We start from the raw sequence: 24014 nt of genomic DNA, 5'->3' as shown, positions 1-24014 counted from the left end.
CCCAGAGTGCTAGATCACATTATCACCCAATTAATGCCATTAACAGTTTCCTCCTCAGTAGTCAACACAAGAGTGATTGTTTGCCTCGTGGTAGTGATAAAATTACCGAGCTATTATGATGATGTAGTAACTAGAAAGAAGGTTCAGAAAGATAGATCATTTTTTTTCAGTACTGACTACTGGGGGATGGGGCTGGTGACATAGAAAAATGAAGGACATCTTGTTAGGGGATTTTACCTTGGTATATCGAGGAAGGGTAAGTCACTATTCTTTGAACCAAAGGCGAACATACATGATTACTAGGTTTGTTGGTTTACTGCACAATTCCTTAAAAATTCTACAAACACTGATCGAGAACCTATCATGTGTATGATGAACAAGGCATCATGCTAGAAGATGGTAGACAAAGATGAATTTGGCATGTGTCAATTTTTTTAGGTATATGGGGGGAGGGCATAAGTACTAATGGGGTTAATGATACAAGGGAAATTGAGCTAAATTTAAAAGACAGGAGAGATTTAGGAAAATTTTTTGGGAAAATGAGTTATAATTAGTGCCTGTGTGAACAAGGAGAGGTCTCCTGGAGCATGTAGCTTTCCAAACTTTGCAGGAACTGAAGTACCTCCTTAAAATAGAAATCTGGGGGAGGCAGGTAGAAAGCACAATGGGTAGAGACTTGGGATTAGAAAGATCTGAGTCGGAATCTCCACTTAGCAACTAATTATGTAGTCTTGGGCAAGTGACTTAAATTCTTTGTGCCTCAGTATCCCCATCTGTAAATGAGGGAGTTGGACTTGATCGTCACTGAGGTCTCATGTAGCTCTAAATCTATAAGCCTCCCATAAGTTCCTATATCTACAGTGATCACACTTCTTGCATTTTCTGTGACAATCCAAAATTAAAGAAAATAATGCATGATTTTGATAAAGATTTGATGAATGAATACCTTTATTTGGGGCTCATAAAATATGGGTTCCATTTCTATATTTAAATTTCTACCATTGGCTCAAAGGAGCAGCATTTTTCTCTAATCTTATGATATCCTACCAGAAATTTGCATGTATATAATACAACCCTCCCAAGCCCTCCTTCTCCATTTTAAAACTTGAATCTAATTTTCTCAGACAGCACCTAAAAGAAGATATGATCCAGGTGTTATGAAAGGAGTGGGTAAGCAAAGACGATGGGAACTATGCTACTTTCTTGTATTAGCTGCTTCTTTCTCTATACTTTCCTCTATAGCCAAGCCCATTTCTTGCACCAATCATGTCAGAGCAGGGACAGTTTGGATGTTGTCAAGAAAACTAAATTTAGGAGGCATTTGAAATTACTTAGAATCCTTCACCTGCAGAAATACTAGAGGTTTAACACCTCTGGTTAAGAATAATTAGTCAAAGGGCAGCTAGGTGGCACAGTGGATACAGCTGTGGCCAATCCAGCCTCCGACACTTGACACTTAATAGCTGTGTGACCCTGAGCTAGTCACTTAACCCCAATTGCCTCACCAAAAAAAAAAAAAAGAAGTAATTAGTCAAAATAGAAAGCTACCAGATAATATGTTGGGAGTGAATTTCTCTGTGGACTTTTCCCAAATCTTGTCCCAGGAAGAATTTCTGCTACCATTTCCAGACACAAAGTTCCAACTGATAAAATAGAGAGTCCTGCTAGCACTCAGAGGTGCAAGGGCAGGTACACCCTTCCAGGCTGTGATCTGATCCTCCAAACTTGTTTATGAGACTGTCATGTGGGACAGAATCAAAAACCTTCCTGGAGCCCAGATCTATTATATCCATTACTTTTCTCCTATCTCCATGGCCTGTCACTCTGTCATAGAAAAAAAATAAATTGATTTGGCACGGTTTGCAATTCACAAAGCCGAGCTGGTTGCTACCCAGTACCTTATGCCTCACAAAGTGATGGAAGATTGATTGCCAGATCACTGATTCTGATATCTTCCAAGACGCTGAAGTTATGTGTTTGGCTCATTATGGTTGGGTCTCTCCACCACACAAGGGCCCTTGAAAAGTGACTTACAGATTAAACTTTTATCCTTTTTATTTCAGAGAGGCAGTGTGTCATGAAGGAAAACAAAGTGGTCTTATATGCTAGAGATACCTGTGCTCACTTGCTCTCTGCAGGACCATGGACAAGTCACAAAGATTCTCTGAGCCTCCTTTCTCTCACCTGTGAAGTCTATATTGCACACAGTTGTTAGTAGGATCAAACCCTCCTTACACAGAAAATAACTGTATTCCTTTTTTATCATAGAAATGTTTTGCTGTTATTATCTTTCCAAATAAAATACATTAATTTTAAAAGGAGAGCTTCCAAGTTGCTAACATTAGCATCACTAAGTTGCTTCACTACAGCAAGCTTTTCTGTAGGATGAATACTTAAAGTTTCATCTTAATTTTTTGGTTGTTTTACAGTTTCAAAGCTGCTGCCCCTCCATGCCTCTAGATCATTAAATATAGATAAACAATTACATAAATATGCTGTCTAACCTTGGCATTTAAAGGGAATTTGAAATACATCTTTTACTCAAGTGAAAATCTCTGTAATAGAAATACTCTCACCGGGCTTGAGCCATTTTTAGGTTGAATTTTGGGGTAAGTGTTGGGCCTTCTTAAAGTGGAATCTACTCAATCCATCATTCGCTTATTTCTATTTTTTCAGTGAGAGCTTCTGATCTTCATGATTTTTTTTTCCAAAATGAGAGCTAATAGCAACAAGGGCCTCTACTGGTTCCCCATGTACCTTGAATATGTTGAATTATATAGACTATCAGAGCTGAAAGAAGCCTTTGAGACATCCTCATTTTACTGAAAAGGAATTTAAGACTAAGAGAAGGAAAGGAAATTCCCAAGGTTGCAAAAGTAAGATAACCCAGAATTCCTCTACAAATGTTTCTCTTCCCCTTAGTCGTAGGATTATAATTTTAGAGCTGAAAGGGACCATCTAGTTGAACCTAGGAATTGTGTTTCAGTTGGGGAAACTGAGGCCCAGGAAGAATAAATGACTTCTCCATAGTCACACAAGCAGCATGTGTGAGAGGTGGGATTTGAAAACTGGTTTTCTGACTCCAGAGATGATATACTTTCCACTGTCTCATGCTATCTCGCATACCTCTTTCCTTGAGTGCTACCTTCTGAATATTTCCTATTCTCCTCCAGAGGTATTTCCTTATCCCAGAAACCTCCACTACATCATCCTCAATATCCCCTTTATTTGTTCCACAAATAGCCAATAAGGTTTTACCTATTATAAAGGTGCGTGAACTGTGCTAAATGCTGGGGATACAAAAAGAGGCAAAAGACAATACTAGCTCTCAAAAAGATCACAATCTAAACTGACCTAGAAAGTCACAACAGACCTGCCTTCTATGATTTTAATGCAATTACTTGTTTCTTTGCTGTTTTAAAATATGCTTTATTAGTATTTGTTTTTATATTACCTATACTTCCCAACATATTCCTTTTCTCTCCTCTTCCCGGTGAAACATTCTAAATAATTAAGAATAGAAAACTGTGTGTGGGTGGGGTGGTGTTGGAAGAGAGTTCAGTAAAACTAACAAATACGTCAAAAACAGTCTGATAATACAAGTAACATTCCACAACCACATTACTCTGCCCCTTCAAAGATATAGGGGGTAGAGCCTTCTCATAGCTCCATAATATCATAGCATAGTATTGCATAGCATAGCATAATATCATATAGAACTGGGCTATTATATCTTTGCAAACTTGGGAACATTTTACCTCTCTTATCCTCCACATATTTCTTTTCTGTAAAATGAGGACCTCTCTAAGGGTCCTTCTAGCACTGAATATCATATTATAAATTATAAATTATAATGACCAGACTTGGACATTATAACTTCACAGCATTCAGTCTACATGGTTTTATGGCTGTTCTTTCTATTTCCATTCTTGTAATTCTAACATGTATTGTTTTCCAGGCTCTGCTTTCTTCACTTTGCATCAGTACACATGTCTTCCTGTGCTTCTTGTATTCATCATATTCATTATTTCATGCAACGCAGTAATAGGCCATTATATTCCTGCACCATATTTTGTTTAACCATTCCCCAATAAAAGGGCATCTATTTTGTTTATCAATTCTCCTTTGATGAAATGGCTGCTATAAATATTTTGTGATATATAGGGCCAATCTTTTTCTCAGTGATTTCTAATGAGATATTTCATATTGTCTTCCATTTTTTTTCATTATTTTGGTTTTCTTTTATTGTTTCTTGATTTCTCATAAAGTCATTAGCTTCCTTTTACTCAATTCTAATGTTTAAGGATTTTATTTTTCAGTGAGCTTTTGTGTCTCTCTTTTTTTTTCCATTTGGCCAGTTCTGCTTTTTAAGTCATTCTTCTCCTCATTGGCTTTTTATAGCTCTTTTACCATTTGACCTAGTCTGCTTTTTAAGGTGTTATTTTCTTCAGTAATTTTTGTGTGTCTCCTTTACCAAACTGTTGATTCATTTTTCATGATTTTCTTGTATCACTCTCATTTCTCTTTCCCATTTTTCCTTTACTTATTCTACTCAATTTTGAAAATCCTTTTTGAGCTCTTACATGGCCTGAGACAAATTCACATCTTTTGGGAGGCTTCAGATGTTGGAACTATTGCTTTGTTGTCTTCTTCTGAGTGTGCGTTTTAATCTTCCTTATCACCAAAATAACTTTTTTATGGTTAGGATTTTTCTGTTGTTTGCTTATTTTCCTAGCCTATTATTTGACTTTTAACTCTTTGTTAAATTAGGGCTCTGCTTCCAGGGTGGAGGATGCACTGTCCCAAGATTCAGGGGTTTTATGCAGCTGTTTTCAGAAACACTTCTAGGGACTTGTAAGTTTTCAGTTCTTCCAAGGTGGCATGTTCTAAGGAGAGGTGTGTTTGCTGCTCTCCTGGCATGTGTTCTGGTTTGTGAGGGACCACGAGCACTCTTTTCTGACCTGGAACTTGGACAAGGGTTCTCACTCCACTTGCAGCCACCAGCTTTGCTGTGCTAGTGCCACTCAAGACTAAGATCTGATCTGAGCGTGGGCAAAGCAACAAAGTCCTGCCTCAGTGTTAGCAAAGAGACCCCTGTAATCTCTTTCTGACCAGTTGTTTCACCCCGTTACAATCTGTGTGATGAGAACTCTGGAAGCAGCCACTCCCAGCTACCGCCACTGCTGACTCAGTGGCTCACAAGGCCTGCTTCTGGTTTGTTGGGGCTTGGTCTGTGCTGGTGCAGCCTGTGCTGAATTGTGCTCCACTCCCATTATTGTGGACCTGCTGACCTTCTAAGTGGTCTTTGGTTAGAAAATTATTTCACCTTGTCCAGGAATTGTTTTATGGCATTATTTAAAGGTGTTGCAGGGGTTTGAGGGAGAGCTTAGGTGAGAAGCTGTTTTTTTTTTTTTGTGCCGTCTTAGTTCCACCCTCTTGTCACTGATTTCTTTGAGACACCTGCCCTGCACTGGAATTTATGGTTCAAGGGTTATGGTCACTTTTTTTTTTACATAATTCCACACAGATTATCTATTTTTTTCTCTTAAACTCTTTCCAATTTCTTCCTTCATGTCTTCAACCATATTCCCACCCAGAGTGGCAAATAATGTATTAAAAATCCAGTTCTACTTCTCATGAAGAAAGAGGTCAAACCAAACCAGGAAAAGGCTTCTATTACCAGGATCTCTTTTTATCTGTGGCAGTCAGAGGCTTTAAATTAAAGTCTTAACTAAGCAAAAAGATCAGGGTATCCTCTGATGCTGGGTATCTAAACAATAACAAAAATCCTTTAAAAAGAAATATGGGTACTCTAATAGCTATTGAAAACCTTTTCAAATGCTTGAATCCTTTTTCCTGACATTGTGAGGGAAAGAGTGTGATATAGGGAAAAGAGATATTGAGTCAGAGGGGTAGTTTTAAATTTCTACTTTTATCACTCAATACATGCCTGACTGGAGTCAAATCCATTTCCCCTCACTGGACCTTGATTTCCCTAGCTGTAAAACAAGATGCCTGTGCTAAATGACTTTCGAGGTCCCTTTCTTTGTATATCAGCCCTTTAGATAGTGCCTGGCACAGAGTAAGTATTTCACCTTTGCTTCTTTGATTGAGTAACTGAATCAGTTTTAAGTCCCATGTCAATCAGATGAGTTTTTAATGAACAGAACTGAATCTCTCTTTGATAAAAAAGGTAACAGATTCAGTATCATCATTGTGAATATTAGCTCTCATTATCCATGACTATAGATATGAGTAGGACATGAAGGAAGTTTTAAAATAATAATAAAGTAATCACTAACATTTCTATAGTGATTTAAGATTTTTAAAGCACTTTACATAAAATATCTCATTTTCTTATTATTTTCGTTCAGTTGTGTTGGTCATGTACAACTCTTCATGGCCCCACCTGGGGTTTTCTCAGAAAAGATACTGGAGTGGTTTTCCATTTCCTTCTCCAGTTCCTTTTACAAATGAGGAAACTAAGGCAAACAGGGTTACATGATTTGACCAGGATCATGCACTTAATAAGTGTCTGAGGCCAGATTTGAAGTCAAGAACATGAGTCTTCGTGACTTCAGGCGTGGCATTCCATCCACTGTGTCACTTAGCTGACCATTTTATTTTATAAATGAGGAGAAACATTTCTGAATACCTCTTACAAGTTGCTTTGTTGATTAAGTAATGACTTTTGGTGTGTGTGTGTGTGTGTGTGTGTGTGTGTGTGTGTGTGTGTGCATATGTGTGTGTGAACATGTGTGTGATCTGTGGTTGGGGTTGATATGGATGCTGGGTAGAGAATGTTCATTGTGCTTATCTGGCTCAGTTTGGTTTCTAGGTATTTGAGATTTTTCGGCACAAACTCAAGGCCTGGGGCCAGTGAACATCAGTCTTGCTGAGGTGATGCAGTGACTCATTATGGGTGGACTTACACGGAAGAAAAAGAGGAAAAGAGAGAAATTGTTTGAAAAACAAACAAGACCTAGAGTTGTTTCTTCTCAGTGGCTCTTATAGTATTTATTAAGCACTTTCTATGTGTTAGGTGCTATGTTAGGTCCTAGGATTATAAGGAAAGCAAAAATAGTGTATGCCTTCAAGTAATGTTTTCTAATGAAGGACAAGGGACAGGCAGATAACCACGTTTATACAAGATATGTCCAGATCAGGTGGGAGGTAACCTCAAAACTGAAGGCATTAAAAGCTGAAGTGGGGAGAGGGACGGGTATTGATTCTATTGTCCCTTCTGGCTTGAAATACACGATCCTCTGACTAAGGGGAAGAGAAGCACCTGTAGATGAGGCAGGAAAGAATGAGAAAGGACTTCTGCAAAAAAGTGGGAATTTAGCTGAGCCTTTAAGGAAGCTGGGGAAGTGAGTAGCTAGATGTGAGGAGGAAGAACGTTCCAGTGCCAAAAGGATAGCAAATAGGCCAGCATAACTGCATGCAAGGGTGTGAGGGAGGAAAGTGAATTGTGAGGATAGAAACCTAGGGCAGGGACCTACTGTGAAGAGTTCTAGATGCTCTTGGATTTTATATTTGATCCCGGGGATAATAAGGAGTCACTCGAATTTTTGGAGTAGAGAGAAGAGTGACATGATTGGATATCTGTTGTTTTTTTAAATAATTTTGGCAACTATGGGAGGCTGCATAAAAGAGCAGAAAGAGACTTAAGATAGAGGGACCTACTAGAAGGTTATTGAAAAAGCACAGTTGAGAGAGAAAGATGATGATGGCCTGAACTTGGGTGTGGTTCTGTGGATGGAAGGAAGTGGACTTATATGACAGATGTAAAAGTAGAAACAATGAGATTTAGCAATGGATAGACTAGGGGTGGGGAGCCTGTGGCCTTGAGGCCACATTTGGTCCTCTAGGTCCTCAAGTGTGGACCTTTGACTGAATCCAAATTTCATAGAACAAATCACCTTAATAAAAGGATTTGTTCTGTAAAACTTGGACTTAGTCAAAAGGCCCCACCTGAGGACCTAGAAAGCCACAGTTTCCCCACCCTTGGGATAGACTTTTGGGAGAGAGAGAAAAGATTCAAAGAAACAAGAATGGGTATTTCTTTCTGATTTGGTGGCTAATCATCTTTTTAATAATTCCTCAATTCCTGGAACCACCAATAAGGAGATACTGTTTCACTTCGGCAATGTTTACACACAACAACTCCCTATTACACACACACACACACACACACACACACACACACACACACACTATTCTTTCATGATTACAAAATCACAGAACCTAGGATTTGGAAAGGATCTCAGAAACTATGTAGGTTAACCTATATCAGATCAGGAATCCTAAAAATGATATTTTTGGTGAGCAAATTAGAATTGTTCTATCTTCTTCCTATCATCTAGTGTCAGTATCCTTCCCAAACCAAGAATGAGTGAACTCTCTCTCAGATTTTCCTCTTTTGATTAATATGACTAAGAAAACTTACATTTTGTTGACCATGGTTTCCCTCAAGAGACTCAACTTATTTCAGAGCTTGCATTAATTTTGGTTTATTTAAGAGATTACTTTTTTCTCTTAGTTGTTTTTGTGCCTGTATGGAAATAAAAAACACATTTTTTTCTTTTTCCCCTTTTGGCCTTTTTCTTCATGGAAAAGTATAACTAAGTTATGTAATAAGAACATATTGCACTGATGATAGAAGCAGAGAAAGCTGAAACAGAAGCAAGGAAGTATTTCATCAAGTACACTAGAGGGTCGTCATTTGCCTTAGGGTCTTGGCCCAATTTTTTTTTTCATGAGTGGCATTGCCATTGGCCATTCCCATCTTTGTGTAACTTGGGTTCAACTAATGTGACATCTGGTTCCCCTTCCAGACATCTCTATGCATAACTCTGGTTTATTCTATGCCTCCAAGGGCTGATGAGAATATCTTTCTTTAATGGTTTCTTCTCTCCCAGATTTTCTTCCCATATGGTCTTTTACCCAGGGCTCTAAGCTCATTCAAATCAAAGAATTATAAAATGTTAGACCCAGAAGGGACCTTAAATGTCATCCAGTCTAATCCTCTTATATTATAAACACAGAGACTGTTACCCAGAGAAAGAATGCCACTCTCCCAAGTCAGTCAACCAATAACCATTTATTAGGCACCTACTATGTGCCAGGCACTAGGCTAAGCAATGCAAACACAAAGAAAGGCAAAATATAATCTTTGCTCTCAAGTAACTCACAGACCATTAGGGAGGACATTAGGAAAGCATGTATTTACACACAGGACATATTTAAGATTAAATCAGAATCAATAAAGAGAAAGCATTAGCATTAAAGGGGATCTCTCATAGCCAGGACACAAAAGGAATTTGCCTTAGTGCCTATTCCAGTGACCTTTACACTATACAATAACACTTTATTAATATTCTTCTTCTAAAAAGGGTAGGTAGCTAAGTGCAGATCCTTTCTGGACATCTATCCCTTTTGCTACCCTCACTGCCCTATAACTTTTGTCCTTAGGTACAGCTATTAGAGATTTCCCTCTTGATCATCTTGGAGGAAGGGATGTGATATGAGGGAGGTATAGTAATAATAAATGAAGATATAGTAATAAAACTAGATTATTCAGTAATTAATAACCCTTGAAGATAACTGAGGTTTTTTCAGTGTACCTAGGTATTTATATTCCAGTAAATCTTGCTTTGATATTTTATGTAAATATAGCTTTAGTATTAAAAATTAGTAAAATATTATATGAAAAATGAAGTATTAAAAATTTAAATTAATATCAATATTAAAAATAAAAGTAAAATGGAAAACTCAAAAAAATTATTCTTCCCTCTTTTTACCTGTATACCTATTGAATGTATGTTGTTATAATATCATGATACTCATGACCAATGTAAACCTCTATAATCTAGTAACTACAGAATCCACAACTTTCCCTAATATTAGATCCATCCCTTCCCTATATCCTTATTCATATCTACACACTCCAAATTAAATTTCCATAAACACATTGTAACTTTTCAGTCACAGATGATTAATGAAAATTGAAATCCTGCAGCTATTTCCTGTACTACTCACTTAACAATTAGCCAATGTTTTTTTAAACTCCCTTCACTGTTACATTGAAGGGATATATGTCTATTGCATTTTTATTTTATGTTTCCCTGTGTGTGTGTGTGTGTGTGTGTGTGTGTGTTTGTTTCTCATGGAGATCATAAATTCCTTTCAACTTAATTCAACAAGCATTAAGTATCAACCATGTGTCAAGCCCTGGTGTTAGGCCCTGGGGCTGTGTCCACAAACTCAAGAAACTTATAGTGTAACAAAATAAAAAAGACTCCTCTATTACACACTTGACAACATGTACACATGTATGAATATAGAAAGTATATACATTGTACATTTCAGGAGGATGATACAAATCTAATATGAAGGACAACCTGTTAATGATTGAATAGAATTACAGAGGGCACATTGGAAATGTAGAGAAGAATGGGATAGGGATACTTGTGGGATAAAATTGGCATAGATCGATATGAGGGAGCAGGAAGAAGTACCCAGAGAAAGGGGCTTTGATCTAGGCAGCTTTCCACTCAATCACAGAGATGTTGAACAGAGCCATAGAATAACAGATTATCATACTCTTTCTAGCAAAGTCAACGTTAGGCTAAGATTTCCTCCTGCCTGCTCATCCTTATGGATGTCACTAATGTTCAGATTCCTTAAGAGTCTGGCCTATATGACACATCCCTAATAAAACTTTGTCTCTGGCTGAAAGAAGATTTGGGTTGAATTCATTTGGACAGGGCCCCCATGCCACGATTATGGAGTCCCAGTACCCCAAGAATCTACACCTCACCGTATGGTTTCCTGAATGAGGAATAACTGCCAAATCCAAAATTCTTCTCCAGCCATGACTGGAAAAGAGTCCAATCCAATTCCCCAGAGGCTCAGTGGCTTCCTGTAGACTGATAAAGAAGGCCCCCTTGGGACTTTTCATCTTGATGGTAACTTTTTTTCTCAGGTATTTCCAGCAGGGAAAACTTAAGACATCTGGTACAAGATGCTTTCATACCTCTATTGACTTTCATTTTGTCTCTGGCACAGTGGGTCCTCAAGCCATAGGCTTCTTTCTACATGATATCTGATCTAAACTGCATGTCTTTCTGATTCTGACAGCCTGAATGTAGTATATATTTGAGATTACCACCACATGTGTGCAACAAAGAGTACAATCTGGTCCGTGCCTCGAATGATCAAATACATGGCGATGTATGTATATTTTGTAGTGAATTGAGACACAACCTCTCCTTGGATTTAAGCACTTTGGTCAGTGCTTATTCTTTAGTAGCCATGACTTCTTATGACTCATATATGCTGTACCAGTCATTTTCTCCTTATCTGGTTCCAGGAAGTCAACAGGTACTGATTCTTTTTTGTCTGAATATTGTAAGAAAAAGCATTGTACATTGTGCTTATTTTCATAACTAAATGACATGAAACTTTGAAAATAAAGGCAATTTTGGTTTATCAGTCCTGTAGAGTTCGGTAAATGAAACTTGGCAAAAACAAGCACATGGTGTCAGACTCAAAATCTAGTCCTTGTTCATAGTGATAATGATGCCTTATGTTTAAGGATGACATTCTCATTGGCCATTCCCATTTTTGTGCAGTTTGGGGTTCTAATAATATGACACATGATGACTCTCCCAGCCTTCTCCATGCATAGCCATGGTTTACCTTGAGTAAAAGGACATGGTCTTAGTAAGCACTGCATGACTCAGCCTCAGAAAGGTAATCCTACAAAGTAGCTGTTCAATAAACATTGGCTGATTGGCTGACTGAAAAGAAGAGATAATGTGTATCAAAGAAAGAAGGTAATTTTTCAATATTGCTAGGACAATTTGGAAATACAAGAGGCAAGATAATATGCCTGATAGCCTTCTGTTTGGAAAATAATGGGAGCTATAACAGTGCAACTTTGAAAAGAGGTTGCTCCTGGGGAGCCCCATAACAGCCATTGTGCTCATTGTATGGAATGGGGCTGGACTAAAATATTCTGTCCATACCCAGCTCTCAGCTGGGCTGTGCCATAGAGAACCAAAGCGGGCAGCTTGGTGTCTGAATAATAATCATAATATCCACTACAATAATAATCCCTCCATATCCCACAGGAGTCCAAACTCAGCAGCAATCGCTGCCAGCCATAGTTAAAGTGACTAATCACCTGCCCAATGGCCAGTAGATGCCCTAATTAAAAAGTAATTACCACAATGAAACAAATACACACGGGCATTGCCCAAACATGGTGAATGGAGCTATAGCACATTTTGGGTGTTTGATGAATTCATTAACAATGCCAGCAAAAATACATACATACAAATACACATACATACACATACATACATATATATACATATACACGTACACATACATACACACACACACACATATATATGTATATATATATATATATATATATATATATATATACACACACACACACACGTACATACATACATACACACATAGCTGAAGTAGAGCAAGGAACTAGAGGCCATGCTCACATTAACTTTGAAAAGTCTTTGGTTCAATTACATTCAACAAGCCTTTATAAAGCAACTGTTGTTTGGTAGGCCCTGGGGATACAAAGACAGAACAGAAAAGAACCTCTTTACTCAGTGGCTTTAATTTCAATAAGGAGGATTAGACAAATATACAGGTAAGTATATACAAGTGAGGGCATAAAAATGGATAAATGAGAGCTAGAAATACTCCAAGTCTACTCTGTCACTTGGGAAAATCCTGGAAGGCATCCTGGAGAAGATGGCTGCTGAGATGAGCATTGAATGAAGCTAAGCATTCTAAGAAACAGAGATGAATGAGTTCATTGGGGGCAGCTAGTTGGCACAGTGGATAGAGCACTGGCCCTGGATTCAAGAGGACCTGAGTTCAATCTGGCCTCAGACACATAACACTTACTAGCTATGTGACCCTGGGCAAGTCACTTAATCCCCATTACCCCCCCAAAAAAAAAGGAGTTCATTACAGGCATAGGGTTATACAATCATAAAATCATGGATCTAAAGTTAGAAAAATCCTCTGAAGTCATCCATTTCATCCTCTAATATTAAAGATAAGGAAACTGGGGTCTAGGGAGCATAAATTGATTAGCCCAAGGTCATAGAGGTAGTAAGTTTTGAAGGAATGATTTCACCTTTGGTATGGGCAATGGCTAGTGCCAATGCACAGAACAAGAGCTGGTATGTAGAGTTCTAGAAACATCTAGTTATTCAGTTAGAAGAAAGGGGTGGGTATGTTTTGAAATTGGGCTGGAGAGGTAGATTTTGTTAGATTGTGGAGGGCTTATCTGATGGCCTTCATGATTTGTAGTTTATCATCAAAAGCCATAGGAGCCACCAAAAAATTTTGAAGAGGTATTGCCATGGTCAGATATAGACCTTATGAAGCTTGAAAAGGTAGGTTATTACTGTCTTAGATGAAGAAGTGGAGGTGGTGAGCACAAAATACTCTTTTTTATTGTTTAGTGAATAAAGTTGGAAAGAGGACAGTAGATCAAGGCGATGGCAAGGAAGTTGGTGGCTGTTCTTGTTTGGTTTTTAAGGATCGACAACAGCCAAAAAGTTGGCAGACATCATTGACTCAGTGAGCCAACTCCATGTCAAGATGGCATTTATTGTGTAAGCCTTAAATGAATGAATAAATCGAAAGTACTCATTAAGTACTTAAGATGTACCAAGCAGTATTATGAGTGCTAGGGATAAAAATACATAAACAAGAAAATCCTTGCCCTCAGGGACCTTACATTCTGGTGGTAGAAACAACACAGAATACAATTAGTAGCCTACAAAATAAAGGTCCCATGTTCAGGAGAACATAATTAACTTCTAAAGGATTTAGGAGTTAAGAATCAGAAGGAATCTTAGAGTAACTCAAACTTATAAAAATGATAGGAAATCTCACTCTTCATACAGGAGCTAACATTTACATATGACATTAAGGTTTACATGGTAGCAAGATGGCACAGTAGACAGAGAAGTGGGCCTGGAGTCAGGAAGACCTGAGTTTAAATCTGGCCTCAGACCACTTACTACTGTGTGACCTTGGGCAAGCCATTTAACCTTGTTTGACTCAGTTTCCTCCTCTGTCAAATGAGCTAGAGAAGGAAATGGCAAACCACTCCAGTATCTCTGTCAAGAAAATCCCAAATGAGGTAGTGAATAGTCAGACATGACTGAACAACAACAAAGTTTACAAAGGGTTTTCCATAATTACATAATTCTCACGAAAATCCTGTGAAGCAGGTGCTATCATTTGCCCATTTTAGAGATTAAGGAAATGAGGCTCAGGTTAAGCAATTTTTCAGTTACTGCTATAGGGAAAATTAGAACTCAGGTCCTCATGACTAATATTGCAGTAACATTTTTTTTCGCTACACATCCTTAATCATTTGGGAGTCAAAGGCCCATCTCCCTACCTCCAACCAAAATGAAAAAAGAGTGGGAACAGAGGAGTCAAATCCTTTGGTCTCTACACTTCATTACTTTGCAAATCAAGTAATATATTGCTTTATGAAAATAACAGCACACCCGAGAACCCTTAACCTTACATTTCCATTCTCATTATTTCTCATTATACATTATTAATGTATACATTACACTCTTGCCAGAGAAACTGGCCTTTTTGCTATTCCTCACATGACACACAATCTTCCATCTTGGTTCCTTTGCTCTGCTTGGGCCTATGTGAAGTCTTTCTATAACATTCCCCTCCCCTTCTCTGGCAGCCTTCTCCCCTAACTACCCTGTTTTTATTCTACCTCTCTCCTTTTAATAAGGAACACTTCAAGAATTTGTATGTCATCCTTGTGTAGGGGGGCTATGCTCATTTTCTCTGTATCATTCCAATTTCAGGACATGCTGTCAAAGTTGGTGCTATATTCTTTATACAGTTATGTATGTTTCTCTCAGATGGACAAAAATGTGTGTGTGCATGTGTGTGCATGTGAAAAGTACAAATGCCTTTCTCAAATCACTATGAGTTCATTGAGGTCAGAAACATTTCATTTTTATCTCTGTCTCTCTAGTGTTTAGCACAGTCCCTAGCACTTAGCAGTTGATGGATTAATTGATGACAGGTCTAATTGACTTTTGGTATTGTCAGTACAAGGCATAGCCGATTCCCATCAGTATTGTGTAGGGAATCAGTTGTGGTTTACAGCTAGATTGGGAGTGAAGACCTAAGCTCAAATCCAGACTTTGGCACTTACTATCCGTGGGGACTTTGGCAAATCACTTAGTAAACCTGGGTTTTCTCATCTAGAAAATGAGAAGGTTGGCCTTGATGTAATATGAGTTGCCCTCCATCTTTAACTCTCTAATTCTTTAATTAAGTGTTCCCAGATAGAGATGTGACTAGGAATTCTGATACTTGAACCAAATCTATTTGAGGGTTTTTTTGGGGGGGGGCGGGCAGAAACCCAGAAGTTGCTGCTGGGAAGAGTCAGAGAATGACAGGGAAAGTAACATCTCTCTCCTGGTCCTCAATTTCCTTATCTATAAAATGAGGGATTTGGATGAACTGGCCTCTGGGGTGTCCTCCAGATCTCAATCTATGATTCTATTAAGGATTTACCTAGTGCTAAGAAGTGCTGGAATGAGCTGAGAAGAGGATGGACAAAGGTAGAGCTTCTCAGTGTTTTTATATTACTTCTGTTTTCTCTGCCAAAGAGAATTAACTTTCGGATTGAAAAGGAGAAGAGGAAGAAAGACTAATAAAGAACCAATATGGGCAACTAGCAGGCACAAGTGGATGGAGTGATGGGCCTGGATTCAGGAAGACTTCTCTTCGTAAGTTCAAGTCTGGCCTCAGACACTTCCTAGCCCACATCCTGGGCAAGTCACTTAACCTATTTGCCTCAGTTTCCTGATCTTTAAAATGACTGGAAAAGGAAATAGCAAATCACTCCGGTATCTTTTTCCAAGAAAACCTCAAATGGGGTCACGAAGATTTGAAAGTGACTGAAAATTACTAAATAACAAAAGAGTCGATGCCCAAGAAAAGTAAGAGAGTACCTGGCTGCCCTTTCATGAGTGTGAGTCACTTGGCCTAGATGTCCCCCATCTTTGGGTATGGAAAGAACTAATAGATGGGATGGCTGAACCATAATCAATGAACTTTGAAAGACTGAGCGGAACACAAAGGACAAGTGTCATAATTTTCAAAAATGGAAAGAATATGGTATCTTCAAAAGGTGATAAAAAAAAAATTCTGATTCCTGGCAAAATTCTAAAATGTATTAGGGTTTAAAAAAATATTTATGTCTTTTCAATATCACCTAGTTTTCCCAAAATAATGTTCCCATCCTTCTTCCAACTATTCCTTTTAAACATAAAAGAGAAAGAAAAAAAATCCATAAAATCTAACCAGGACAATTAGTAATCTTATATAGAATACATTTTCAATAAGTTGTTGGGAAAACATGGAGAAAAGGAAATAGTGATCACCAGGAGCCATCCCAGTATCATTAGAAATAGACCACACCTGGCTAACTTAATTTCAATTACTAACCTGTCAAATTGGGAGAATGCTCAAGATATTATTTATGTATATTTTAGCAAAACATTTGATAAAGTCTCTCATGCTGTTTCTGTCTTTATATCCCAAGGACCTAGGAATAGTACCTGACCCATAATAGTTCCTTAAATGTGTGTTGAATTGTACTTGCTAATCCATATAACTTAATTTCTTGTATAACCAGAGTGTAACCCTTTATGTTACAATATATAAATAGATTACTTTTCCTAAAAATATGTTAATATATCGCTGTCTTGTTAAACTGATCACAGAATCCATTATTTATGCATTGTTTAATAACCCATGGTCTTCATTATGAATATAAATTATTTGCAATTAGAATGGAGGTCCTCAGGGGCTCCTAAAAGGCACATCAGTGTTTGTACACATACTATGGGCTGTTCAAAGATCACTTGCCATCAAAGGATTAGCTAGAAGGGATTTCATTCCTTTCAAGTTCATACACACCCAATTTTATGGATGAGAAGAAAGATTAAGTGACTTGTCCAACATTATACAACTAGGAAGTATCTGAAGCAGGATTTGAACCCAGGCCCTCCAGACTTCAAGTCTAGTGTAATATCTTCTATATCATTATGCCTTCCTAGTTACCTGTATAAAGAGAAACTAGTGGATCTTAAATCTGGTTGCAGCTGGCTCCTTCTGCTCACCATTCCATTTACCCTTTCTTATCTCTGTCCACCACTTAGTTTCCGTCTCCATCTTCTCATTTTTTTTCCTCTTCCTACTGCATTCATCTTGTTGGCCCATTTCCTTACCATGTTGTTTTGCCAGACTTCACACTGAGACCCTTGGCTCTACCATTGATTATTGTGCTTTTTTTTTCTTCCTGATTGGTGAACTGACCAGCTACATGCTGTAAAGTGCAGTCTCTGCTTCTTAGACTTTCCTGTGCTTTTCCTAGCTGATCACCACCCAAGGCTTCCAGCTTAAAAACAATTCCTGGTTTTGGTGTCATCCCAGATGATTAAGGAAGCCAGAAGACTGATTTCCAAACAGCTGAAGTGTTCACTGAACTATTTTTTCCCCCTTAAAGTAGAGGCTATCCCCACTTGCAGGAAATCTTGAGCCTCCAGAGATGGGATGTCCAATGTATGGGTAACTCCCATTATTCCCCTTCTCTCTATTCCTGTCTGACTTGTGGCCATTGAACTACCTGATACGCTATGGAAAATGAGACAGAACTCAAATCCAATGTATTCTTCTACTTGTTAGGAGTTTTGACCAGGAAGGAAATTGAAAGCATAGACTAAAGTGATGAACAGGCAGCTCTGAAGATAGCGTTTAGCCTTGCTCCCCCCGTCCCCTGCTCCTGTGGGGACTTGAGCGATGAGTGTAATTGCAGTCTCTTAACTACAGTCGGTATTATTTCAAGGCAGCAGCTTTGCTACTGTTGCTAGCAGTGATATAATAGCTTTGCTGCTTGGTGTAATAGCCATGAATCGGGCCTGTTTATTGTCATATCTATTATGGAAAGTAATTAAAATTGCTGCTCTTTCCCTTTCAATTAGAATGTTGCATGGAGTTGATTTCAGATACAAAAAAGGCACAGATATACAGGCAGAGGAGAAGGAAAAATATTCTATGCCAATCAGAGGAACCAAAATAAGCTTCATTAGGAACACAGACTAGAAGCAAAATAGTCATTTAAGAGGGCATGAAAATATTAGTTAGCCTCCCTTCGCATAATGATACCTAAAAGTTAACTCAAATCTCCCTGTATGATGAGATGCTTGGATGATCCATTATTCATGGTGGTAGATGAACCAGTCCTGTCTAAGGCATTTGCTAACCATCTTAGTCTCTCTGGGTTATTTTCTGTGATGAAGTCTACACATACCTATCTGTGAAAGGCTTTCACGCTCACTGAGATTCATTAGATTATCACCTTTGCAACCTCCACCAATGAACAGAGAATAGCATCCTTCTTCTTGCCTTGGAAGTCACTCCCTGAACAAAATTCAGTAGCTTTATTAAAATAAAAAAAGTGGTAATTCTCTCCAAAGAACTGAAACCTTTTATAGATACTGAGGACACAGTGCTAAATAATTTACTTAAAGTCTCAGTCATCTTGAGCTATATTCCTACTTCCTTTGTGTTAGTTAAGAACTCTCGTTTGTGTATTTGCCCGTAAGAATCAATAAATAAGCATTTATTGACTATGTCCTATGTGCCAGACGCTTTGCTAAATCACGTGAAATCAAAGACAAGGAAAGTCTCTGCCCTCAAGGAGTTTATATTCTATGGAGACAGGCACAATATTTTCACATAAAAATTTACATAAAAGACATGGAAAATAAATCGATGGTAGTTCAGAAGCCTAGCACAGTTGAAAGAAAATTATAAATCACTTCTAGTCTTAGTTTCCACTAATCTCTGTGTGACCTTGGGCAAGTCCCCTCCCTTGTCTAAAATTTAGTTGCCTTGTCAAGGAAACAGTATAATTGTAGTGTTGGGATGGATGTCAGTAGAAACCCAAGTTTGAATTCTGTTCCTGACACTTAATGGCTCTGTGGCTATAAGCATGTCACTTAACTTCATGAACCTTAATTTCTCCATTTATACAAAGGGAATAGTCATTCTGTAGTGGCCATGTATTGTGACATCAATCTGAGATCATATGAAATGATAATTGTAAAGCATGTAGCACAATGCCTAGCACATAGAGGGTGCTTAATAAATACTTGTTACCTTCCCCTTTCCCAGACAACGAGCCAGGGTTGATCTGCATTGATTGGGGAATGTTCCTTACTTAGAACCGACTATACCAGCCAAGGCACAAGTCTTAAACCACACACACACACAAACACATACATGCACACATTCAAAAAAAAATCATAGGACTTCCCTCACAGTGTTCAAAGGATTATAGAATTAGATCTCCAAGCAACCTTAGAGGTCACTGAATTTATTCTTTTCATTTTATAGGTGAGGATATCCAGAGAGGTCACATGACTGACCTAAGGTTAAAAAGCTAGCAAGTGTTGGAAGTGAGCTCTGATCCCAGATAATTCCTACCCCAAAGTCCTCTATCCACCAGCCATGGGGCTAGTTGGGAGAGTCAAATGAATAGTTAATATCAAGTTCATTACACATCTTAAACTTCTTGAACAATATCAGCCTTAAGGAAAGGAATTAGATAGGGGGATGACCTATGTTTGTATTGGTATAAAAAATACCTGGATAAGAACACTTCCTTCCTTTACTGAAGTAAGTAGGCACCTTTTCTGCAATCTCTACTTTCTTTTTGAGTGTATCCAGAGATTTAGTGACGTGGTCACAATTATTTTATTTATTTTTTTTCAATCAGTCATGTCTGACTCTTTGTCGCCCCACTTGGGGTTTTCTTGGTAAAGACACTGGAGTCGTTTGCCATTTCCTTCTAAAGTTCATTTTACATATGAAGAAACTGAGGCAAAGAGAGTTAAGTAACTTACCCAAGGTCACACCTCTAGTAAGCTTCTGAAGCTGAATTTCAAGTCAGATCTTCCTGAGTCTAGACCTGGAGCTCTATCCACTGAGCCATCTAACTTCCAGAGCTGAGTCCAAATATACTTTATGCTTACAAGCAATATTACCATAAGCAAGTCACTTATACTCTGCCCCAGTTTCTTCATCTCTAAAATAGGGGAGCATTATAATAGTACCTACCTCCCAGGGTAGTTGTGAGGATAAAATAAGAAATTTGTAGTGCTTTGCAAACTACAAAAGCTTTCTCTAAGCACTAGATATATATTATAAATATTATTATCAATCCATACCTGTTGCAGCATACTTTTTCTACCGTGCCACAATAATTTCTAAGTTCTAATCCAGATCAGATATATTTATGGTTCCAAGATACTTCCTCATCTGCACGTAGTTTCAAAAGGTGTCAGTGTGGCTAGTGAAGCTGATCTCCTGCTCTGGTCCCTGGGCAGCAGCATTGCCTCTGTCGGTTCAGATGCTGGTATTTCTCCAGTGGCTTGGCACACTACATTTTGCCCTTTCTCAACAAATAGGGTGGTTTTTGTTTGTTTCTTTTTGTTGTCATTTTGGTCACAGTCGCAGATTCTATGTAAACACATGCTGCTTTCTTTTATTCCTCTGCAGGAAACCAGGTGAGAAGCACATTTTTCTTCATAGGGAAAAAATACGTAAAGTTCTTGGATTGTATAAAGAAATTGTTCAGGCATGAGAGTGCTTCCCACTAGCCTTGTACAATTCCCCAGATAAGAAAGATTCAGTTAATACACACACACACACACACACACACACACACACACACACACACAGGCATTAATTCCATTACTTTACAAGGTCTGAAAGAAATTTCAGCATTGCAATCTTCTAAGGCTGTATTTGGGACAGCAAGGTGGTGCAGTGGGGCCTAGAATCAGGAAGACCCGAAGTCAAATCCAGCCTCAGACATTTAATAGATGTGTGAGCCTGGGCAAGTCACTTAACTCCTATTTGCCTCACTTCCTCTTTTTTAAAATAGGGACACATTGGAGACAGAAATGGCTAACCAGTATCTTTGTAAAGAAAATCTTATGGGAGGCAGCTAGGTGACACAGTAGATAGAGCACTGGCCCTGAAGTCAGGAGCACCTCAGTTCAAATCCGGCCTCAGACCAAACACTTGACACTTACTAGCTGTATGACCCTGGGCAAGTCGTTTAACCCTAATTGCCTTTAAAAAAAAAAAAAAGGAAAAAAAAAGAAAATCCCATAGCCAAAGTCCATGGAGTCACATAGAATCTGACAAAATTGAATGACTGAACAACAAGAAGAAAAAGCTGTATTTAGAGTAAACTAGAGAGTGACTGTCACTACACTGCTCAGTAACCTTCATCAGCTTCCTATTGCCTCTAAGATAAATATAAATTTCTATGTATTGCATGGAAAGCCCTTCGCAGTCTGATTCCAGAATCACCATGCAGGCAACTGCTAACCCATATCCCTTACAAACTCTGTTCTCCAGTCACACAGGACTCCTTACAATTCCTTGTATGTTGCCTTCTGCCACGCATCTCTGTGACGCTGTATTGGCCATCAGGAATCCCAATGTCCCTTTAACTCAGCTCAGTCATCATCTCCTAATACAAGACTTTTCCTGAACCCCCTCTAAGTTCTTCATGCTCCCCCTTGCAAAAATACATGTAGATGTATATATTTATGAATATATATGTATGTGCATATGTATGCATGTATATATACACACACAGAGACTTGTATTATATATATATATATATATATATATATATATATATATATATATATACACATCCACATACATATTTACTTATGTAGATTTTTTTGGTTCCACTAAAGGAATATAAAGTATAACATTATTTTTGATGTTAGAGAACATGGAGTCTAGCACATGCTTCCTTTGTGACATAGGGTAAGTCATTTAACCTCTCTGGGCCTCAGTTTCTTTACCTGTAAAACAAGGGTTAGAATTTGCATCTTTTTTCAACCCCAGAGCTAGACACAGTGCCTTGGCTATCATTCACAAAATGTGTATTGACTGACTCACTGGTGCAAATAGAAACAAATCCCTGAAGGCCAAGTATTGACTTAGAAAGCCACAGATTAACATTATCCATGTTGTACTGGATTTTCATTTGTTTTGTTAAACCTTTCCCAGTTCTATTTTATCTGGCCATGTCACACTCTGGAATTTAATGGGCAGGACCAGTGAGTTTGACACTTTTGACTAAATCATCTCTAAGGTTCCTTCTAGCTGGAAATCTATGATCCTTGGGGACAGTAGATATTTCATTATTTACCTATCGATCCCTAGCACCTTACACATAGTAGGCATCCACTAAATGCTTTTTAAGTTGAATTGGGTGGAATTATCAGCAAATCCAGTGTCATGTGATAGCAAACCAAAAGCAAAATAGATGTTTTTGTGGTTATGAATCATTACCAACTCTGGCCAGGTCACATTCCAAGGCAGGAAGGAAGCAAGTATTTCTTAAGCACCTACTATGTATCAGTCACCGTGCCAAATGGTTTGCAAATATTATCTTGCTTAATCTTCACAACAAACCTGAGAGGTATCCCCATTTTTCACTTAAGGAAACTGAGGTAGACAGAGGTAAAGTGACTTGCCCAGGGTCACTCAACTAATATAATAAGTGTCTGAGGCTGGATTTGAGCTCAGGTCTTCTTGACTCCAACCTCAGCACTCTGTGCACTATGGCACTCCCTAGCAGCTTCGGACATGCCTTTGTGCATTCTTGTAGTGGACCACATATACTTGTTTCAGTGGAGTTGGAGTGGAGAAATTCAAGAAAAACTGTAGAAGACTGAGGTATAAAGTTTCCATTATCTGAAGATAATAATGATTTGAGATCCTGTCTTCATTCAAAACCAGGTAAAAACACCAGTGAACAAACAAACCCAGTGACACATTTTCAAAGACCTAAGACTGAAATAAACAAGTCTGAACTTGCTGATGTCTTCCAATACTGAGCTGTCAACAAGCTTCATGACTAGTTGGATACCCTTGATCCAGGACATGAGTCTGATTCTCTAAGTATAGAGCCAAGCTGTGAAGATTTATAAAATTATACTTTTAAAGATTAAAAGAAGGATGATATGTATTATTATTATTATTATTTAAATGGACTGAACCTTTACTTCTTATGTGATATAAAAAGAAGTATGTAAGAAGTCTAATTCATCATTTGGTTATAATCTCTTCCTTAGGCACTCTTAAAGTTGCTCAGAAAAGAAATGGGAGCAAATTTCCTACTCTTTCATTTGTGTTCAAATTAGTAGTAGCGTTCACAAAAAATAAGCGACTGTGGGGATGGCAGAGGCCACCATCAAGTATGAGTCCAATTATGCCTATTTTAAGGTTAAACCACATAGTCTAGACACTGAATGCTACACATGGGATTCTTCATTTTTAGAGACATTTTCATGCTCTGCAATTTTCATATTGAGTGAGTTTTCTTGGAGAAAATGTGGAAAAGAAGCATCACCTAGCTGATAGAAAGCTGGCCTCAGAGCCAGGAAGACCTGGGTTCAAATCTTCACCTCTGATACATGATGACTGTGTTACAATGGGCAATCCTCTCTGGACCTTGAGGCAACCTCTAACATATTCTTTGGTCAACCAACCAATGAGCATTTATTAATTGACTGTGATATGCCAGGCATTGTGTCAGGTGGTAACGCTACGAATATGTATTTAAAAAATGAAACAATCCTTGTAAGCTCAGAGACTGACAAGTACATACATAAGTATATATAGAATAAATATGTCAATCACTTAAACGTAAGAGGGAAAGGGATAGGGACTGGGAATGTGATTTCATCTATATAAATTCCCTTTATTAATGCATATATGCTTACTTCTTTGTAATTAATAATCTTAGAGTTTTTCCTATGAAACTGAGAAGTCATATGCCTTGTTCAGTGTGAAGTAATCAGTGC

General features: G+C 38.2%; 1 protein-coding gene and 1 non-coding gene across 2 annotated transcripts in view; both read right to left on the bottom strand.

The window, feature by feature from the left end:
* LOC110218426 (catenin alpha-2) overlaps positions 1-24014 on the bottom strand; it is a 1469797-nt gene that overhangs the window by 804469 nt on the left and 641314 nt on the right.
* LOC144456020 (U6 spliceosomal RNA) lies at positions 14813-14919 on the bottom strand. The gene has a single exon (XR_013484930.1). It is a non-coding gene; the product is annotated as a U6 spliceosomal RNA (small nuclear RNA).

The sequence above is a fragment of the Phascolarctos cinereus genome, unplaced genomic scaffold (assembly GCF_003287225.1).
Source record: "Phascolarctos cinereus isolate Bilbo 61053 unplaced genomic scaffold, phaCin_HiC Scaffold_2;HRSCAF=192, whole genome shotgun sequence".
Classification (NCBI taxonomy): domain Eukaryota; kingdom Metazoa; phylum Chordata; class Mammalia; order Diprotodontia; family Phascolarctidae; genus Phascolarctos; species Phascolarctos cinereus.
The sequence above is the reverse complement of the archived record's forward strand: the minus strand, read 5'-3'. Positions and strand labels throughout refer to the sequence as shown.